Consider the following 19,045-nt stretch of genomic DNA (forward strand, 5'->3'; position numbering starts at 1 on the left):
TTATCAGTCCAATACGCAACACGGCTTTTACTGTCCAAATACGAAATGATTTTAAAGTATTTTATTTGACAACCCTATTCTGCAGCAAAATTAGGGAAGTTCCACTGGACTTTAACGTTGTTAAATTTAGGGCACCTTCAAGTGTTCCCCAGTGATCCCTCACTCCTAACTGTCTGTGATATGAAAGTGAATTCAGCGGCTTGGCTGCTTTTTGTTCGAATTTCCACATTAAATATTGCGCAAATGCGCCTCCATTTCAGTTGGCCCCCACGTCCTAAAACAACAGTGCCACCTAGCGGTGGCTTTTTCGCCTGCTGGCCACATTTATGGATCAGGCTGCATTTGTATTTGGAGCAGGTGAAATGCGAGAGGAAAGTCTCAAAATCCAAAAACCCCAGAGAGGAAATGAACAAATGCACGTCACGGAAAACACGAGTGACTCGATTCACAAACGGAGATTCTACAATTTACAAATACATTTTAAATTCGAGACTTCGACTTTACAAATATCTGCAATGTAAATTTAAACAAATGTGTTTATTTTCGCATAAAATTATGATATATCTATGAAAAACAAAAACGTGTATTTATGAATGTTACTGTATTTGTACAAATTGCAGTCTGTGAGACACAGAGTGCGATGTATTCATTTGTGAAACATATTTGTGACTTGTGTTTAATTTGTGGATTAACATTTACGCATTTATAAAGTATTTTGAGACTAATCTCTCTCCATAGGAATACACCCTGGAGAGGGCCCACCAGAACCATGTCATCTGTAAACTCAAAGCCCAGTTATTTATAAGCACCTTTAAAAAGTTATGTATCCATAAAGCAGAGATGAAGATGGAAGTCGATACCACAGAATGTTTCTGTCGGTATTAAAAGCGGAAGAAAGATCCATAAATATGCGGAGAATAGAAATATGTAGGCTGTATTTATTCACGCTCCTCTGTAATGTCATAGTGAATAAAAGCTTATGTGCAGCAGTCATGGCGTGTGAGGTTTAAAGGTATTCGTTGCAGTAGCCAATCAGAAGCTAGAGCGGGCTTTGCTTGTAGTGGCCAATCAGAAGATAGAGTTTTCGGTCGTTAAGAGATGAGAGCAGTAGTCGTTTGTGTATTTCTTTGAGCACAGTTTTCCAGTTTAAAACTTCCGTGTGAAAATTCCTTTTGAAAAGGTGTTGCAGTGTTGTAAAATGGCGGACGCGTTAAACTGCGCATTGACTGAGAAAAGCTTGAGACATCGTGGATACTGTGAGTGTTGTGGTGAAGAGTTCAAAGTAAAAGCTAAGCTGATACGTGCTAGTTCTACTCTCCTGCGTGTTTTCTGCGTTTTTGAAGCCTTCGCACACTGAAGTTGAATAACGCTCCGTGTTGGAAGTAAGTTAGGCTACGGCTCAGAACCGGTAGTATGATCAGTTTGACTTAGAGCTGAAAGCCTGTTCAGAGATTACAACCACGTTAACTGCGAAAGCGTTGGATTGGTCTGCTGTTGTGCGCCGGTGAGGGAGATTCGGACAAAATTAGGAGGTTCCATTAGGATTCCATTTGCTTAATTCAAGAAAAGAAGCAAAGCAGTCATTATAATTTTTGATAAAATAAATGAGCCAATTGGTTTTACATTCAAGTTAAGAGTTGGATACTTGCATTTTCCTTTTTTCCTTTTATTGCCTGATCTCATACTTACACTTCCGTATTTACATTGTACACTTACCTTGGAGTGGGGGCGTCTCACCTGGCCTGTTCTGATTTGGGGAGGGTGGAAAGTTACTAAGCCTATAAGCAGATTCAGTATATAGGTAACTTAAGAACTTCGGGTTGCCAGCATGTTAAAGTTAACCGAGGCCATATCAACATATCAACTAACGATTCACCTGTAAATTCAGTTAGTCAGACTAGTTCATCTTTATTCATAATTTAAAGAACAGGATAGGCAACAACAAACATATATATATATATATATATATATATATATATATAGGTAGTGAGGCAAATTGTACTGTAGGCGGGGACTTGGATCCTTTCCCTTAACAGTCATCCAAGGTAAAGCCATACACTATTACCCTCACTAGGTGGGGCAAAATATCCCTGCTACAAATAAAATCCTTATGTGCCATTGCGGGGTGTCCAGATGTTAAGTGGCAGTGTTTAAAAGTGTAAGGCTTGCATATTCTACATCATGTTTTGCATTATGACCAAAATGTAAAGAATCTGGCTTGTTTGAAATTTGTTTTTCCAAGTAGGCTCCCACTACCCTTTCCAAACACTTGCACAAAACTGATGTCAGGGCCTCTGGACTAGTCTCAGAGTTATTTTGTGTGTGTTTTCATTAGGATAGGAATTACAGTAGATTCTTTCCATTGCTCCAGAATGCAGCCAGAGTCCAGGAGGAGATGAAACGGCCTTGTGACTACCCAACCAAACTGGGTGGAGTATTATTTCAGCACCATACCTATTAGCCCAACAGGCCCAGTGAGCGTGTGTGGGTTAATTCCATTTTGGTGGTGACCCTTTCCTCACTAATGATCAAAGCTGGTTAAGTGGAGCAGTAGGTAGGTATAAGTCCAATTGGAAGGTGGACAGCAACTATTGAACCGGGCAAAGGTGTTGAGCTGTTCTGAAAAAAGGTGGGGTTTGAGTAGTTAACAAGTGAAGGCTTGGGATCTCTACCTATCATGATTTTCAAGTCCTGCCATGCCTCCCTCACATTCCAAGATTTTAATTGTTGCTCCAACTTGTGTGTATATTTCCTTTTTGCAAGTATGGCTTTTCTCTGAAATTCCTTCTCCGTTTCCTATACACATTGTTGTTCTTTCTGTAGGAAGGCCTTTTCTTCTCAGCCAAGAACATTTTAAGTTCTATTGTAATCTATGTTTTATTGTCTGGGTGTATTTTTGTTTGCTTTTTGATTGTGACTGATTTTGTACAAAAGAGAATATATGAGGCGATCACATCAGTCACAATTTCAAAGCAAACTTAATGCGCCACTGGATTCCTCATTCCAAACTTGGATAGTTTTTGTCACTAGCTCCATAGTTTTTTTTTTAAGTTGTGGCCTGTATTTTGGTAGGAGCAGAATAACTTTGTGGTCTGATCTGCCCAGAGGTGGGTGTGACTTGCCATAACCCATGTCCAGTACTTTCAATTATTCATTGTGGCGGCTGCTGTGGCATATGGCTCTAAATTTGGCAAGTATAAGTGATGTCACATTTATTGAAATCTTAAAACTGTCCTCTTTATGCTCAGCAGCAAATTTAAAATAAGGTCCAGGTACATACACCAAAATAACAGTGATTTGGGAGAACTAGTGTGGTCTAAATGACACTGTTAGAATTTCATAGTGTCTACAGCTCTCCATCTTTCTCACGGTATAGTTGAATGCCCACTTGCAGAGCCATGCAGAGACCACCCCCCAAGCATCTTCCTTTTTTTGGCCACATCTCTGTCAAATAAAAAATAAACATAAATCAAAGCAAATGATGTTAAACCCATCCAACTGGAAATCCATGTCTGTTGAAAGCCAGGTTTCAGTAAAAAAGAAAAGGCTACTCTGTCAATATTCCAGATTGAACTTAAAGTGTTGAATGTTTGTCACTTTTGTTGCATATTGAGTGCACATTCTGCCTGATAGCTGGAACTCTTCACTGACGGTTTGAAGATGGGGTGAGATGAGCTGGATGGTCAGTAACATTAAAAGTGGATATCCTGGCAAAGGGTCAGATGCCACCAGGAATATGAGCTCAACAAGCAGAATTTGAAAGCTCTGACTGAAGCATGTAAATTAGCTAAAGACCACATTGCCAACATTATCACTATTCCTGCTATGGTTACGGTGTTGTCCTTGATTTTGGTCAACTGTGGAGATGGCGTGGTTTTTATAACCGCTGCAGGAACACCAGTGAAAAATGGAAAATTGATCCAAGAACTTTTGGACTGCCCAAAGAAGTCAGTCTTAAAGTTCAAAGCACACAAAGAAAATTCATCTACAGTGCCATAGAGGAACGCTTGGAAGGCATTCCACAGCCTGAAGCCCTCCCAGTAGTACATTATAGCATCCATGCCACTCATAACAAGGAAACTTGAATCCATTGAGGATTGTGCAAAACTGATGTCCACCTGATCTCTGACAATCTGTGAAGCTCTTAGCAGTGCAGCCCCAAGAGCAGAAGGACAAGTTTGTGATGCATGGGAAGAGCCACCTCAGGGGGGACATATTTTAGTGCTGGGCCAATGGGTAATGGTGTATAAACCTCAAAGAATGGGTCTTGGGAAGGCCCTTATCGAGTTTTGTTGGTCAGAAATGCAGCCGCAAAGCTTAAAGGAATAGATAAATGGATTCCTGCCAATTTAGCAAATCCGCCAAATAACATATAAATAAATAACATTATAAATCCTTATAATAATAATAAGGTCAAGTTTGGGCAGTATGCGAGTATGGAAGTAGAACCAGCAGTCTTATGGATGGGGGTTGTTAGAAGGATGAGATACATTATGTGCACTCACAAGATGAAGACTCATTATGTCCTACTGCTGGTACATTAAGTTCCTGCCTGACTGAGAGCTATGGTGGAATTTTATTTAGGTTATCATACTAACTTTATGTTGATGTACTTCTTGAATTTTTCTTGAAAGATACAGCCGAGTCAGTCTCACTGTTTAGGTCAGTAGTTCCTAAACCTTTTCTGTTGTGCATCCCTTTTGTAGATGAGAATATTGCCCAATTCAATATACATAAGATCCCATGGAATGTATTTATACGTTCTTATAAATAAATTATAAAACAGCTTCCTGAGAGAAATAGTCTGCAAAAATGACACATTTAATCCCTACATCTCTTAAGTGACTGGTATGAGCTTGCTTTGAAATATGCTTCATTTTCTTATTGTGGCTTGAGAAAGCTCTGCACATTTAGCTTACAAACAAATGCTTAATCAGGCATAGCTCATTTGCACCCTCCCGGAATACCTTACCTGCTTTAGGAACCACTGCATCGGTCTTCTAGTGGAAACAGGGGGGAGGAGAGAGACCCTGAAACATGAGGAGAAACCTCTGAACCAACAAGTTACTAGGTGTAAGTGCTAGTAACCTCTCCCCAGTAGCCTCCACTGTCTGTTCTATAGGACATACAGTTGTAAACAGAACAGAAGATCATTCACACACATTCACTTAACTATATATTTCATGTGATCTATTCGTGCTCACATTGTGGTATTCACCCTATTGACAAGGAGCCCTAATTCCAACTTAAGGGGTTATGTCTGCTCTAGATCAGATTGCAGATTTATCACAGGAAGCGGAACCTTTAGCCAATAACATTGTCATGGATTTTAGTAAAATCACAGAAGTGACAGCTGTTAAGATGGTTGCTTTGCAAAATAGAATGGCTCTAGATTATCTTCTGTCTCCCAGGGAGGGGGCGGAGAGTATGTGCTATAGTGGGTATTGAGTGCTGTTCTTACATTCCAGACAATGGTGGAGACCTGAAAGAGGTGGTTTCCAAATTGCAACATATTTCATAGGTAGTCCATAACATTCCATCTACCCAAGGTAGATGGTTTGACTGGATGGGGAAATGAGCAAATAAATTGTGGAATACATTCTTTTGGGTGTTTTGGGATTACTCCATATTGGTTCTGGTATTTGTACTTGTACAGTGCATCATCAAATAGTTTTTGAGACAACTGCTACCTAAACTGTGCTGTGACCACTCAGCCAATCACTGTGCAGTATGTCAAAGGTGCTTCTGATCTTATGTGGAGAGTTGGTTTTTAGGATGCTGTCTTTTATTAATCAAATTTTATCAATCAATTTTATCTATATTATGTACCTGTAACTACTATTTGCAAGTGTCTCCTCTGTTTAGAACTAAGTAGAGTGTAAGCTCAGTCTAGAATGCTTAGTTTAGTAGTGTTATGTAATTAATAGAATACATGTCATTTATCCTGATTCTTTGCGCTTTTTTATGACATTGTGAACTCTTTCAGAGTTGTTTGTCTCTTCTCAGCCTGTGTATTACTGGTATATAACCTTGACACTAGGAGGTGAAAATTGTTTATGGAACAATTGAGGGCAATAATATTGTCTATAATTTATAATCTATAATCTAATTTATTCTCAACAACGTCAACGAACACCTCAATCCTACAGAGCTATAAATGGTACTATATAGCACCTTTTTAAAAAGGGGTTCTATATAAAACCATCTGTAGCACATTCTCAACCAATTTGAAGAACACATTTAAAATGTAAAGAACCCTTTAATCATGTAAAAGCTTCTTAGAGTGTTTAGAGTTTAATATAGATTCATTTTCTTTATTAAAACACTCGTAGAACTATTATTTTTCGGTGTGTTAGAAATGTGTCACTATGAATGACCACACTTCTCCAAAATATAGAGTTCCACTTTGGTCCATTCTTGGTTCCCTCCTGATTCTGTGTACTGGGTCAAATTATCAACAAGTAGGTTTTTGTTTCCTTTAGTTCCTATTCCAATTGAAAAGAAATTCTCTCTGGCTAGAACCAGTGTATGTATGTATGTATGTATGTATGTATCTTTACACTTATATAGCGCCTTTCAGTGCAGGTAGGGAAAAGAATTAATAGGAAATATCTGGCCACAAGTTGTGAGGAATCTGGGTGTAATTTTAGATTCTGAATAGGCTTTAACGCCAACATTAGTGATGTTACTTGGTCTACATTTTCTCACCCATATTTCCCTTGACTTGATTTAATATCCATACAATTTTCATTTTATTTTGTTTCAGGTATAGATCTATGAAACAGCGCGTCACAGTGGCAAGGTCCACTGTTTAACAGAAAAGCATTATAAAAATTAAGATTATTATTAATATTCTATTATTGATTGTAATTTGCAAGGTATTTATCCGCTTTAGTGCGAGGCTAATATAGCACAATCTCACCAGATGCCTACCCAGCCCCACTGCAAGCTTGATAACAGCTGAAACGTCTTTATGCAAAGTGTTTACTTTGTGTTACTGGTTTATATCATGGTATTTGAAAAATCTCCCAGTCCATTTTAAACCATCACACTCATCTCTGCCTATTGGCTGGTAACTAATTACGTTACTTCTGCCTCAAAGGTATGCACTGCTTCCAGAACCATTTTAAGTATTGATTTTGCATGCATACATAAAAAACCTCTTATTCTCTAAGAAACTTAAAGAAAATGTTGTATTTGTAAGTAATGCAACACTAATTGTTTGCTACTTTTGCACCAATTTAATTAGCAGAGAAAATAGAAACGTGCTGTGAAAATGATTTAATTCTTTTAAAATCAGTTATGAGCATCAAAAAGTTCTGCAATTCTGTTTAAAAGAATCAGTCCTCTCTTCTTGACTCTTCAGAAGCACAGATCTATTGTGAGCTTCATTATCATTTTACAAGTATAAAAAATATATTGTTACTCACTGGTTGCTACATATAAGTATAAGATATTACTTCAGTGTGTTGTTTCCAGAATATTTTATGACGAAAACAAATAAAGGGTCCATAGTAGTTGTATACAATACTTAAAGGAACACTTAAAATTCCAGCATCAAAATCATAGTGATATTTCACTGACCTGTATTAATGAGAATATAGTCTCTCGTTGATACTTCTGGCTTGGTACTGCAGAAACTGCACTATGTAATATGGAAGTTAATTTTTGGTAACATCTCCCCTTTCATTTCAGTACATTCATTCATTCATTATCTGTAACCGCTTATCCAATTCAGGGTCGCGGTGGGTCCAGAGTCTACCTGGAATCATTGGGCGCAAGGCAGGAATACACCCTGGAGGGGGCGCCAGTCCTTCACAGGGCAACACAGACACACACACACATTCACTCACACAATCACACCTACGGACACTTTTTGAGTCGCCAATCCACCTACCAACGTGTGTTTTTGGACTGTGGGAGGAAACCGGAGCACCCGGAGGAAACCCATGCGGACACGGGGAGAACACACCAACTCCTCACAGACAGTCACCAGGAGCGGGAATTGAACCCACAACCTCCAGGCCCCTGGAGCTGTGTGACTGCAACACTACCTGCTGCGCCACCGTGCCGCCCTCATTTCAGTACAGTTCTGTAAAAATGAATTACAAAATGCAGAATACCAAGAACAAAAATAGGAATACTATGTAAGATTTGGTCCCTTTTTTTGCTCATGTGCTTCCCCAATTATCACAGAGTATAGTTATTAACTTCAGCACTGTCCTGATGTCAAGAGAAGGAATAGTGATGACACTATTACGAGTGTGTAAAAAATCACAATTATTTCAAAGTGGTAGTTTAAAGGAGAAATTCTACAGTGTTCCTTTAAGCAGTACCTCAACTTTCCATATATACACTGCTATCGCAAAATTTAATGTAATAACTGGATTTAAATGGGTGTCATATTGATGCCCTGAAGGTCAAGATGAATAAAAATTTTTACATTGTATGATTTTTTTTTTAAATAATTAATTTGCATTTTATTGCATGAAATGTATTTGATACAATAGAAAAACAGAACTTAATATTTGGTACAGAAATGTTTGTTTGCAATTACAGAGGTCAAACATTTCCTGTAGTTTTTGACCAAGTTTAAGTTTGGCCCACTCCTTTATATAGATTTTCTCCAGATCATTCAGGTTTCGGGGCTGTTGCTGGGCAACACCTAGTTTCAGCAGGCTACAAAGATTTTCTATTGGGTTCAGGTCTGGAGACTGGCTAGGACCTTGAAATGCTCCTTACGGAGCCACCCCTTAGTTGCCCTTGTTGTGTGTTTTGGGTCATTGTCATGCTGGAATACCCAGCCACAACCCTTCTTCAAAGCTCTTACTGAGGGAAGGAGGTTGTTGGCCAATATCTCACAACACATGGCCCCATGCATCCTCTCTTCAATACAGTACAGTCGTCTTGTCCCTTTTGCAGAAAAGCACACCCAAAGTATGTTTCCACCCCATGTTTCATAGTTGGGATGGTGTTCTTGGGGTTGTACTTATCTTTCTTTCTGCAAACACGGTGAGTGGAGTTGATACCTACAAGCTCTATTTTGGTTCTCTGGATCATCCAGATTGTCACTGGTAAACTTCAAACGGGCCTGGACATTTGCTGGCGTGAGCAGGAGGAACTTGCATGCCCTGCAGGATTTTAACCCATGACGGCATGGTGTGTTACTTCTTTGAACTACCCCAAGTAGTGAGATCTTGCATGAAGCTTCAGAGGAAGAATTGAGGAAGATTGAAAATGTAATTCTTCCATTTTCTAATCATTGTGCCAACAGGTGTTGCCTTCTCACCAAGCTGCTTGCTTATTATCCTGAAGCCCATCCCAGCTTTTTGCAGGCCTACACTTTTGTCCCTGGTGTTCTTAGACAGCTCTTTGGAGTGTGATTGATTGACTGTGTGGACAGGTGTCTTTTATACAGGTAACAAGTTCAAACAGGTGCAATTAATACAAGTAATTAGTGCATAATTGGAGGGCTTCTTAAAGAAAACAGATCTGAGAGAGCCAGAATTATTGCCGGTTGGTAGGTGATCAAATTCTTATTTCATGCAATAAATTGCAAATTATCTATTTAAAAATTATTATTATTTTTTTTTTAAAAGATTGTCTCTTACAGTTGAAGTGTACCGACGATAAAAATTAGACCTCTCCGTTCTTTGTAGGTTGGAAAACTCGCAAAATCTGCAGTGTATCAAATAATAATTTTCCCCACCATACATCCTTACACATTATTAGTTACATTTTAAAGTTACACATTATATTTTCTGCACATTATACACACCAAGAACAGCTGAAAACAATTTCTAGCATCACTTGTACAATTTCAGCCATCAAAAGCATAATATATATATATATATATATATATATATATATATATATATATATATATATATATATATATATATATATATATATTTTTTTTTTTTTTTTTTTTTTTTTTTTTTTTTCCTATCACAATTTTTTGTCCTTCTAGTGAGGTGCACCTGAGGGTTGAAGAAAAAAAGGCTATAATTTATCAAGCTGTTCCATGCTAAATGCCTCATACCTTATAACTTTTATTCAGCTTCAGTGCTTCTTTAAGGTCATGCCTACCTCAGTGCGGGAAGGTTGGAGAAACTCATTAAGGCCTCACTAGCAGTGAGAAGGTTGAGGAGAGTTTGGATTGCTACATCTGGACTGCCAGGTGGAAATGTGGATAAGCAACTCCACCTCAAAACCAGGCGCCAAGGCCCTGCTGGCTCTGGAGATCCATTCACCTGTGGAGAGAGAAAGACAGTGAGATGTTATCACTTAAAAAAATGTGTGCCTTTAAGGAGAGGTTAACGAGTATATATTGTTAAAATGTAGTTTACTGAATTTATATAGTTATAAGGAATATAGTTATACTGAAATAAATCAACCTGTCACCTGTTATTTTCAATCTATCAACCTGTTTAAGGGTCTATTAGAATACCTATGAGAATGAGTGTATATATTATATACACTCATTCTCAAAGGTATTGTAATTGATTTATTTCAATAATCCCTTTAAAAAAGTGAAACTTTTATATTATACCCATTCATTACACCCAGACCGATATATTTCAAGTGTTTATTTCTTTTAATTTGATTATAACCGACAACTAATGAAAACCCAAATCTCAGAAAAGTAGAATATTACTTAAAGCCAATACAAAAAAAGGATTTTTAAAAATGTTGGCCAACTGAAAATTATGAACATGTACAGCACTCAGTACTTAGTTGGGGCTCGTTTTGCCTGAATTACTGCAGCAATGCTGCGTGGCATGGAGATGATCATTTCAAGACAGGAGGGTGCAGCAGATCTCCATAGCAACCGTTCCTCTGGAGGAGTTTAACTATCAGCAGCTCGAGGCTGCTGATAGCTGGGGCAGCCAAAACAGAAAAAGTTCAGCTTGTTAGAATCAGAGACCTGAGCTGAATTTTGAGCTAGTAGTCCCTCTGATTCAAAGTTCCATTTTTGCACTGGTCTTCCAAATGTTCAACCTTGGAGTTCAAAGCTGTTAGTTGCTCCTTGATGGAATCCAAGCTTCTACTCACAGTCCCAGTCTGTGTGCCAACGGCTCTGCCCATCCCATCGATCATGTTGGTCTGTTTCCTTGGACCATTTACAACTGACTCAACTCTTTTAATTTTCTGATAAACCAGGCACCCCCTAATCCAATTAGCAGAAAGCCCACAATCATAAATCCGAATAGGTATACATCTTCAATGTCCTCAATGGAAAGAGGCGCCAGACATATCACATGCCACCTCTCCTATCCATCCATGGCATATCCAGCTTGCGTTGTTCCATCAGGGCAAGTGGGCTCCCCCGTGCCCAAGCTTCTCCTTAAGAAGATGGTCAGTAGCGGTGAGAGACCAGATGATAAATTCCATTCCTAATTTTAATTCGAAGAGCGGTGTTAAGAGAGATTCTGAGGGTAGACAAGACAAGACCAGAGGAGCCAAGCAGGAAAGATAAGGAGTGGAGAGGGAGAAAATGTGACCCCCTCCCGCAAGAGAGAAAATTCTGTATATGATCATGAATTTGTGCTCTTCTATTTTACTTCATTGCATTTCTAAAACCACACCAGCACAAAATTCCTGTTCATGTAAACTAGCAGAGAATCTGCTAGTGCGCAAATACCTCTTGCGAACTACAGCTACGACAGACAGACACTTTTGTAAATTAACATTCACTGCACAAACACAGGATTCATGCATCAGTTCGACTTCAACCAGCTTCCACCAGAGATGATCCGAACACCGGGACCAAGCGTGTCAATCTTGCCGACCGGAAGGACCGGACGCCAGCGTAAACAAAGACGAGGTAAGCACGGTGGCTCACGTGCTAAGCTAAGGCTAAACCCACACCGGCCGGCATTCCCTAGCGTTTTTCTCGTGAATGTTCGCTCGCTGCCGGGGAAGCTGGATGAATTAAAATCTGGACCCTCACACAGAGCTGGCTCAGAGATTGTAATTTAATGTTCTTCATGGAAACATGGCTAAGGGACGATGTGGCGACAGCGTGGTGGAACTGGAGGGACGAACGCTGCTCAGAGCTGACCGGTCAAGCGTGACTACGGGCAAGAACCGCGGTGGAGGAAACTGTATCTACGTAAACAAAGCGTGGTGCACGGACTCTGTTGTTGTGGAAACCCACTGCTCTGCAGACCTGGAGTACCTGATCATTAAATGCAGACCCTTTTACCTGCCCCGTGAGTTCAGCTGTATTGTTTCAGCTGTAGTCTACGTGCCTCCTGATGCTAACGCTAACTCGGCTATGGAGTGTCTCTGTGCTTCTATCACCAAATTGCAAAATACACACCCGGACGGAGCTTTTATTGTATCAGGAGATTTCAACCACTCTGATTTAAAATCTGGACTACCAAATTTTTTTCAGAATGTCTCCTCCACCACAAGGGGACAAAAAACTTTGGACAAAGTTTATACAAACTTGGCAGATGCATACAGAACAACACCCCTCCCCCATCTTGGACTTTGAACTGTAAAGATCGGGATAGATGGGGCTGACTCCTTCCTTCAGCAACAGTTCCAGCAGACAGACTGGAGTGAGTATGCTGCCCGAGCCACCACAGGCTCACACATCCACTTGGACACCTACACTAACTCTGTCCTGAAACACATCAACAACTGTGTGGACAGAGTGACATCACAAAAGACAATAATAACATTCCCTAATCAGAAGCCCTGGATGAACAGAGAGGTTCACACTCTGCTCAAAGCCAGAGTTGCTGCCTCCAGATCAGGAGACCGGGAAGTATACAGCTTGGCCAGAGCTAACCTGAGGAGAGGAATAGCTATAGCCAAGCACTGCTACAAACGACGGATTGAGGAGCACTTTACCTCCTCTGACCCTCGGCATATGTGGCAGGGAATTCACACCCTGACTGACTATAAACCAGCCAGCTCTGTTCCATCTACCAACAGTGCTTCACTCCATGATGAGCTGAACAAGTTCTACACTCGGTTCGACCAGGGCAACAAGATATAATCAAATCAAATCAAATCGAATTTATTTATATAGCGCTTTTCACAACTGATGTTGTCACAAAGCAGCTTCACAGAATTCCAGTAAGACAAAGATTTGACATGAAATGTAAAAACAAATGTAAAACCCTCAAGTGAGCAAGCCAGGGGCGACAGTGGCAAGGAAAAACTCCCCCAGCTGAGGAAGAAACCTTGGGAGGAACCAAGGCTCACAAGGGGTGACCCATCCTCCTCTGGTCAATCTACTGGTGATGATAGTTAGTAGTCCATGAGAACTTCAGTGTAGGGAAAGCTTCAAGGCACTTGGTGGTTGTTGGAGCGTGGGCAGCTGGTCTGAAGCGTGGAGGAGGGTCTCGACAGTCATCCATCAGTGTCCAGACAGACAGGTGGGCAGTTGTTTACTCGGAAAGATGTAAAGGGATGGAATTAGTTTGAACTGTTTTGTGTTTGTAAAGTAGAAAATATGAAAATTTCCAGAGTGTGGCTAATGACTCCAGCAGATCTAACGATGACAGCTTTAACTAAAAGGAGAGAACCAGGAGGACACACAGACACGGGAGCATCCTAAAACACTGGCATCCCTCCGCTCCACCGTCAACAAACCTGAGTGATCGCGAGAAGCGGCGGGACGACAGCACCAGCGTCTCAGTTTACTATAATTCCTTGTGTCCATGGACCCCCCAGATCTGCCGCCTTTATCTATGGGGGAGCATTAGCTACCAAAAGATAAACTAAACAAATGTGTTTTTAGCCTAGATTTGAAAATTGCGACTGTGTCTGAGTCCCGAACATTTTCTGGAAGATCATTCCAGAGTCTGGGGGCTTTATAAGAAAAGGCTCTTCCCCCAGCTGAGGCCTTCTGAATTCTGAGAAAAAATCCAGTATTCTGTGATCTGAGTGAACGTGGAGGCTCATAATAGGAAATTGTATCTTGAAGATATTCAGGAGCAAGCCCATGTAGAGCTTTATATGTTAATAACAAAATTTTGTAGTCAATGCGGAATTTAACAGGCAGCCAATGAAGTGATGATAAAACTGGGCTGATATGTTCATATTTTCTAGTTTTAGTGAGGACCCTAGCTGCAGAATTTTGAAGTTTTCTTAAATTGCTGCTGGTGCATCCTGACAGTAGTGCGTTACAGTAGTCAAGCCTTGAAGTAATAAAGGCATGTACTAATGTTTCTGCATCCTGAAGGCATAAGGCATTTCTAATCTTAGCAATATTGCGAAGATGTAAAAAAGCTGTCCTAGTGATACTACCTATGTGTTGATCAAATGATAAATCCGGGTCAATTATGACACCAAGATTTTTTGCTGCTGAACCAGGTTTAACTGGAAAGTCAGCTAGATTTAAAATTAAATCTGATAATTTATTTCTTGCCACTTTTGGACCCAAAAGCAGGACCTCTGTTTTGTTGCTGTTTAGAAGGAGGAAGTTACGCAACATCCAGCCTTTCACGTCTTTTACACAGTCCTCTATTTTCTTTAATCTGTGTTTGTCATCGGGCTTGGCTGAAATATACAATTGTGTGTTGTCTGCGTAACAGTGAAAGTTAATGTCATGATTTCTTATAACTGTGCCTAGCGGTAACATGTATAATGTAAATAATAATGGTCCTAAAATAGAGCCTTGTGGAATTCCAAATCTTACTTTAGAATAATTTGAATTTAGATTGTTTACTTTTACGAATTGATAACGTTCCGTTAAGTAAGATATGAACCATAATAGGGCTGTCCCTGTGATTCCAACCATGTTTTCTAACCTTTCTATGAGAATATTGTGGTCTATTGTATCGAAGGCTGCGCTTAGGTCAAGAAGCACCAACAGGGATACGTGGCCTTGATCAGAGGCAAGAAGAAGATCATTTGTTATCTTGACTAGAGCTGTCTCTGTACTATGATGTTGCCTGAATCCAGATTGGAATTTTTCATATATATGATTCTTATGTAGATATGAACTAAGTTGTTGGGCCACAGCTCTTTCTAAGATCTTGGACAGAAATGGCAAATTAGAAATAGGCCTGTAATTAGTCAGTGTACTAGCATCAAGATTTGGTTTCTTGATCATAGGTTTAATAACTGCTAGTTTAAAAGCTTTGGGTACATGGCCCAGACTAAGGGATGAGTTTACTATAGTTAAAAGAGGATCAATAATAGCTGGTAGTACTTCTTTGAGCAACTTTGTGGGAATTGCATCAAGTGTGTAAGTTGTACAGTTTGCGGAGGTGATAATCTTCTCTAGTTCTAATTGTGGGAGTGGGTAAAAGGTTTCAAGTCTTTCTTTTACAGTTATATTATGTTTTATATCATTCACATCGGGTGGCAGCCAGGTCGGATTTAATCCTGTGGCTTGAGTTTGTTGTCTAATATTCTCAATTTTATTATTAAAAAAGTCCATCAAATCTTTACTGGTGAGAGTTGCTGGAATTAGTTGTTCAGAACCTGCTTGATTTTTTGTAATTCTAGAAAACACACTAAACAGTGCTCTCGGATTATTTTTATTATTGGAGATCAGCGAGGCCAGATAAGCTGAGCGAGCTTTAGTGAGGGCATTTCTATACTCTATAAGGCTGTCCTTCCAGGCAGAATGGAACACTTCAAGCTTGGTTGATCGCCATTTCCGCTCTAGTTTTCGTAATGTTTGTTTTAAAGTACGGGTCTTATCATTATACCATGGTGCGAGCTTTTTCTGTCTTATACTTTTATGTTTAAGTGGTGCTACCTTTTCTAAAGTAGATCAACAGGTATTTTCTAGGTAATCAGTTAGTACATCTAGGTCCATTGGGTCTGATGGAGTTGGAACTGGGGTCGATAGTTCTGGTAGGTTTTCTATAAATTGTAGGGCGGTAGATGGTTTTATTATACGCCTTGTAGAATAGCGAGGGTTCTTACATATATTATGGCTAAAATGTAGCTCATATGAAATTAATGAAAGTAATGATCAGAGATTGCTGAGGATTGCGGTAAGATATTAATTTTGTCAATGTTAAGACCTAGTGTCAGAACTAAGTCTAAAGTGTGGCTGCAGTGGTGTGTAGGCCCTGTTACATTTTGAGAAATACCAATAGAGTCTAAGATTGAGGTAAATGCCTTTTTTAGTGGGTCACTTTCCTTCTCAAAATGGATATTGAAATCTCCTACAATTATAACTTTATGATTGCACACCGCTAGGTTTGTAGCAAAATCGCCGAATTCTTTCAGAAATTCTAAGTAAGGCCCTGGTGGTCTGTAAATGTTGCATAATAAAAATGCGTCCTTTTTTGTGACCGGATTTGTAATAATAGTGGAGAGTACCTCAAAAGAAGAGAAGGTGTCACATTGTTTAAGACTAATTTCTAGGGTATTTTGGTAAATTACACATACTCCACCTCCTTTGCCTGATATTCTTGGGCTATGTGCATAATTATAGCCTAGGGGGGTGGCTTCATTTAGTGCTAAATATTCATTTGGCCTAACCTACGTTTCCGTGAGACAGAAAACATTGAATTTATGATCACTTATAATATCATTTACGATGAGTGCTTTTGAGTTTAGTGATCTTATGTTGAGTAACCCAAATTTTAGTTCTGAGGTGTTGCTGCTAGGTGTTGTGTATGATTTAATATTGATTAGTTATTGAATTATTATTGAATATAAGATATCTTCAATAAACGATCCTCCACCAGACGACAACCCACTTGTACTTTCCACTTCGGACGTCAGTCGCATGCTGAGCATAGTGAATGCACAAACGGCAGCTGGCCCTGATGGTGTACCTGGCCGTGTGCTAAGAGCTTGTGCTGTGGAACTTGCGGGTGTCTTCACTCACATTTTTAATGTTTCGCTTGCCCAGGCAGCTGTACCATCCATCTTTAAGTCTGCCACCATTGTGCCTGTGCTTAAGCACTCTACTGCTTCAGAGTTAAATGACTTTCGATGCGTTGCACTAACCCCAATAATTTCCAAGTGCTTTGAAAGACTAGTTCTCCACTTGAAATCCTGCCTGCCTGCTACGCTGGACCCACACCAGTTTGCATATCGTAGCAACAGATCCACTAAGGACGCTATCTCAACAGCACTACACACTGCACTAACCCACCTGGACTGTCAGAACTCATATGTGAGAATGCTGTTCATCGATTTTAGTTCTGCATTCAACACAGTGATTCCGTCTATGCTGATATCCAAACTCAACCAATTGGGTATCAGCACATCACTCTGCCACTGGATTTTAGACTTCCTGTCTAACAGACCCCAATCTGTTAGATTAGGCAACCTTCATTCATCAACCATCACCCTGAACACTGGCGTTCCACAAGGTTGTGTTCTGAGCCCGATTCTGTACTCTCTCTTCACCCATGACTGTGTACCTGCCTATGGTTCAAACACCATAGTCAAATTCGCAGATGACACCACGGTGATAGGCTTGATTACAGATAATAATGAAACAGCCTACCGGGATGAAGTACAGCATCTGTCCTTGTGGTGCCATAACAATAACCTGGTACTAAACACGCTCAAAACAAAGGAGATCATCATGGACTTCAGACGGACTAGAAACCAAGCTCACGCCCCCATTTACATCAACGGAACTGCAGTGGATCAGGTGCCCCGTTTCAAGATCCTTGGTCTCCACATTTCCAATGATCTCACCTGGTCCTTGAACTCCTCTATCCTCATCAAAAAGGCGCAGCAGCGCCTCTATTTTCTTCGGAGTCTGAAGAAAGCTCACTTGTCTCCCAGGGTACTAGTGAACTTTTACCGCTGTACCATCGAGAGCATACTTACGAACTGCATCTCTGTATGGTACGGCAGTTGCTGTGCTGCAGACTGCAAAGCTCTCCAGCGGGTGGTAAAAACAGCACAGCGCAACAAATTACCTACCATCGAGGACATCTACCATAAACATCGTCAAGGACGCCACCCACCCAAATCATGGACTGTTCAGCCTTTTACCATCTGGCAGACGTTACAGGAGCCTCCGTTCCCTTATTAACAGGCTTCGTAACAGTTTTTTTCCTGAGGCTGTTACCCGGATGAACACTTTTCAGGCACTTTAAACAAACATTGCATAATCATTTCATGGCACCTTCTGTAAAGTTGTATTTAATTTATCCTTCAGTACTTAATGCATCACCTACACAATATTACTTTGTTTACATGTTTTATACTTCAATATGTATATATGGTTACTTTAACTTCCATAATCACAATGTCATTATCTCAACTGCACTTTAATCACAATCCACAATCACAATGTCATTTCACAACTGCACTTTATGTAAATAATTACAACTGCACTTTATGTAATTTATGTAAATAATGTTATATATTGCACTTCTGGTTAGATGCTAACTACATTTCATTGGCCCTGTACTTGTACTCTGCACAATGACAATAAAGTTGAATCTAATCTAATCTACAGTGGCTTGAAACTGGTACAGCTGCAGCATTTAAAGAAATGAAATGCTATATAGTGTTTTTACCTTAAAAGAAAGCTACCTAAGATTTGTTATTTCGGATCCTGGGCTGCCCATACTTTTGCAGAGTGAAAATCTTTTTAACAGCACAGTTCTGAAATCAGGGAGACTAGGAGGAAAATTGGTGATTTCCTACTATCCTCCAAAATTTGAATGGTGCAGTTTCTGCAGTGCTAAAGCCAGAGTAGCAAAGACAAACTCTGCATTGTAGTGGTAGCTCCCCCGTGAGGTTGTAATTTGTGATTCCTGGATGCTATTCAGAAATCCTACCAGCGTAATTGAGGAATAGACCCAAGTGCCAAGCAGTAAGCGAGTGGAACAGAAGATAATAAATTAAATACAAACTGAATCCGATCTGATTTGAACTTGCACTGCCATGTTAGTAGCAGTGTGATCTACCACCAGGCTACAGCAAGTACACTGCAAGTGTTGTCTTTTATCAGGGAAAAAGGTATAATAACAGGCAGAAAATATAAAACGGGTGGAAAAAGCAATAAACCGCACAGGTCCATGTGTTTTCAGGAAAAGTTTGAACCAGAAGGGGAAAACAGGACATCGGGAGACTGGCTACCTCGAGA

General features: G+C 39.9%; 1 protein-coding gene across 8 annotated transcripts in view; it reads right to left on the bottom strand.

Annotated features, from left to right (window-relative positions):
• Positions 1–19,045, bottom strand: part of zgc:172282 (leucine-rich repeat and fibronectin type III domain-containing protein 1-like protein) — a 315,052-nt gene that overhangs the window by 162,201 nt on the left and 133,806 nt on the right. For 7 of the 8 annotated variants that reach the window (XR_010801233.1, XR_010801215.1, XR_010801221.1 and 4 more), the window contains exons 2-3: positions 10,090–10,253; positions 4,973–5,030 (exon numbers count right to left, since the gene is read on the bottom strand). The gene's annotated coding sequence lies outside the window, so the exon portion shown is untranslated. The remainder of the gene's footprint in view (positions 1–4,972; positions 5,031–10,089; positions 10,254–19,045) is intronic. The other variant, XM_066662428.1, reaches the window with a different exon arrangement.

This window comes from Hoplias malabaricus, chromosome 1 (assembly GCF_029633855.1).
Source record: "Hoplias malabaricus isolate fHopMal1 chromosome 1, fHopMal1.hap1, whole genome shotgun sequence".
In the NCBI taxonomy this organism is placed as follows: Eukaryota; Metazoa; Chordata; class Actinopteri; order Characiformes; family Erythrinidae; genus Hoplias; species Hoplias malabaricus.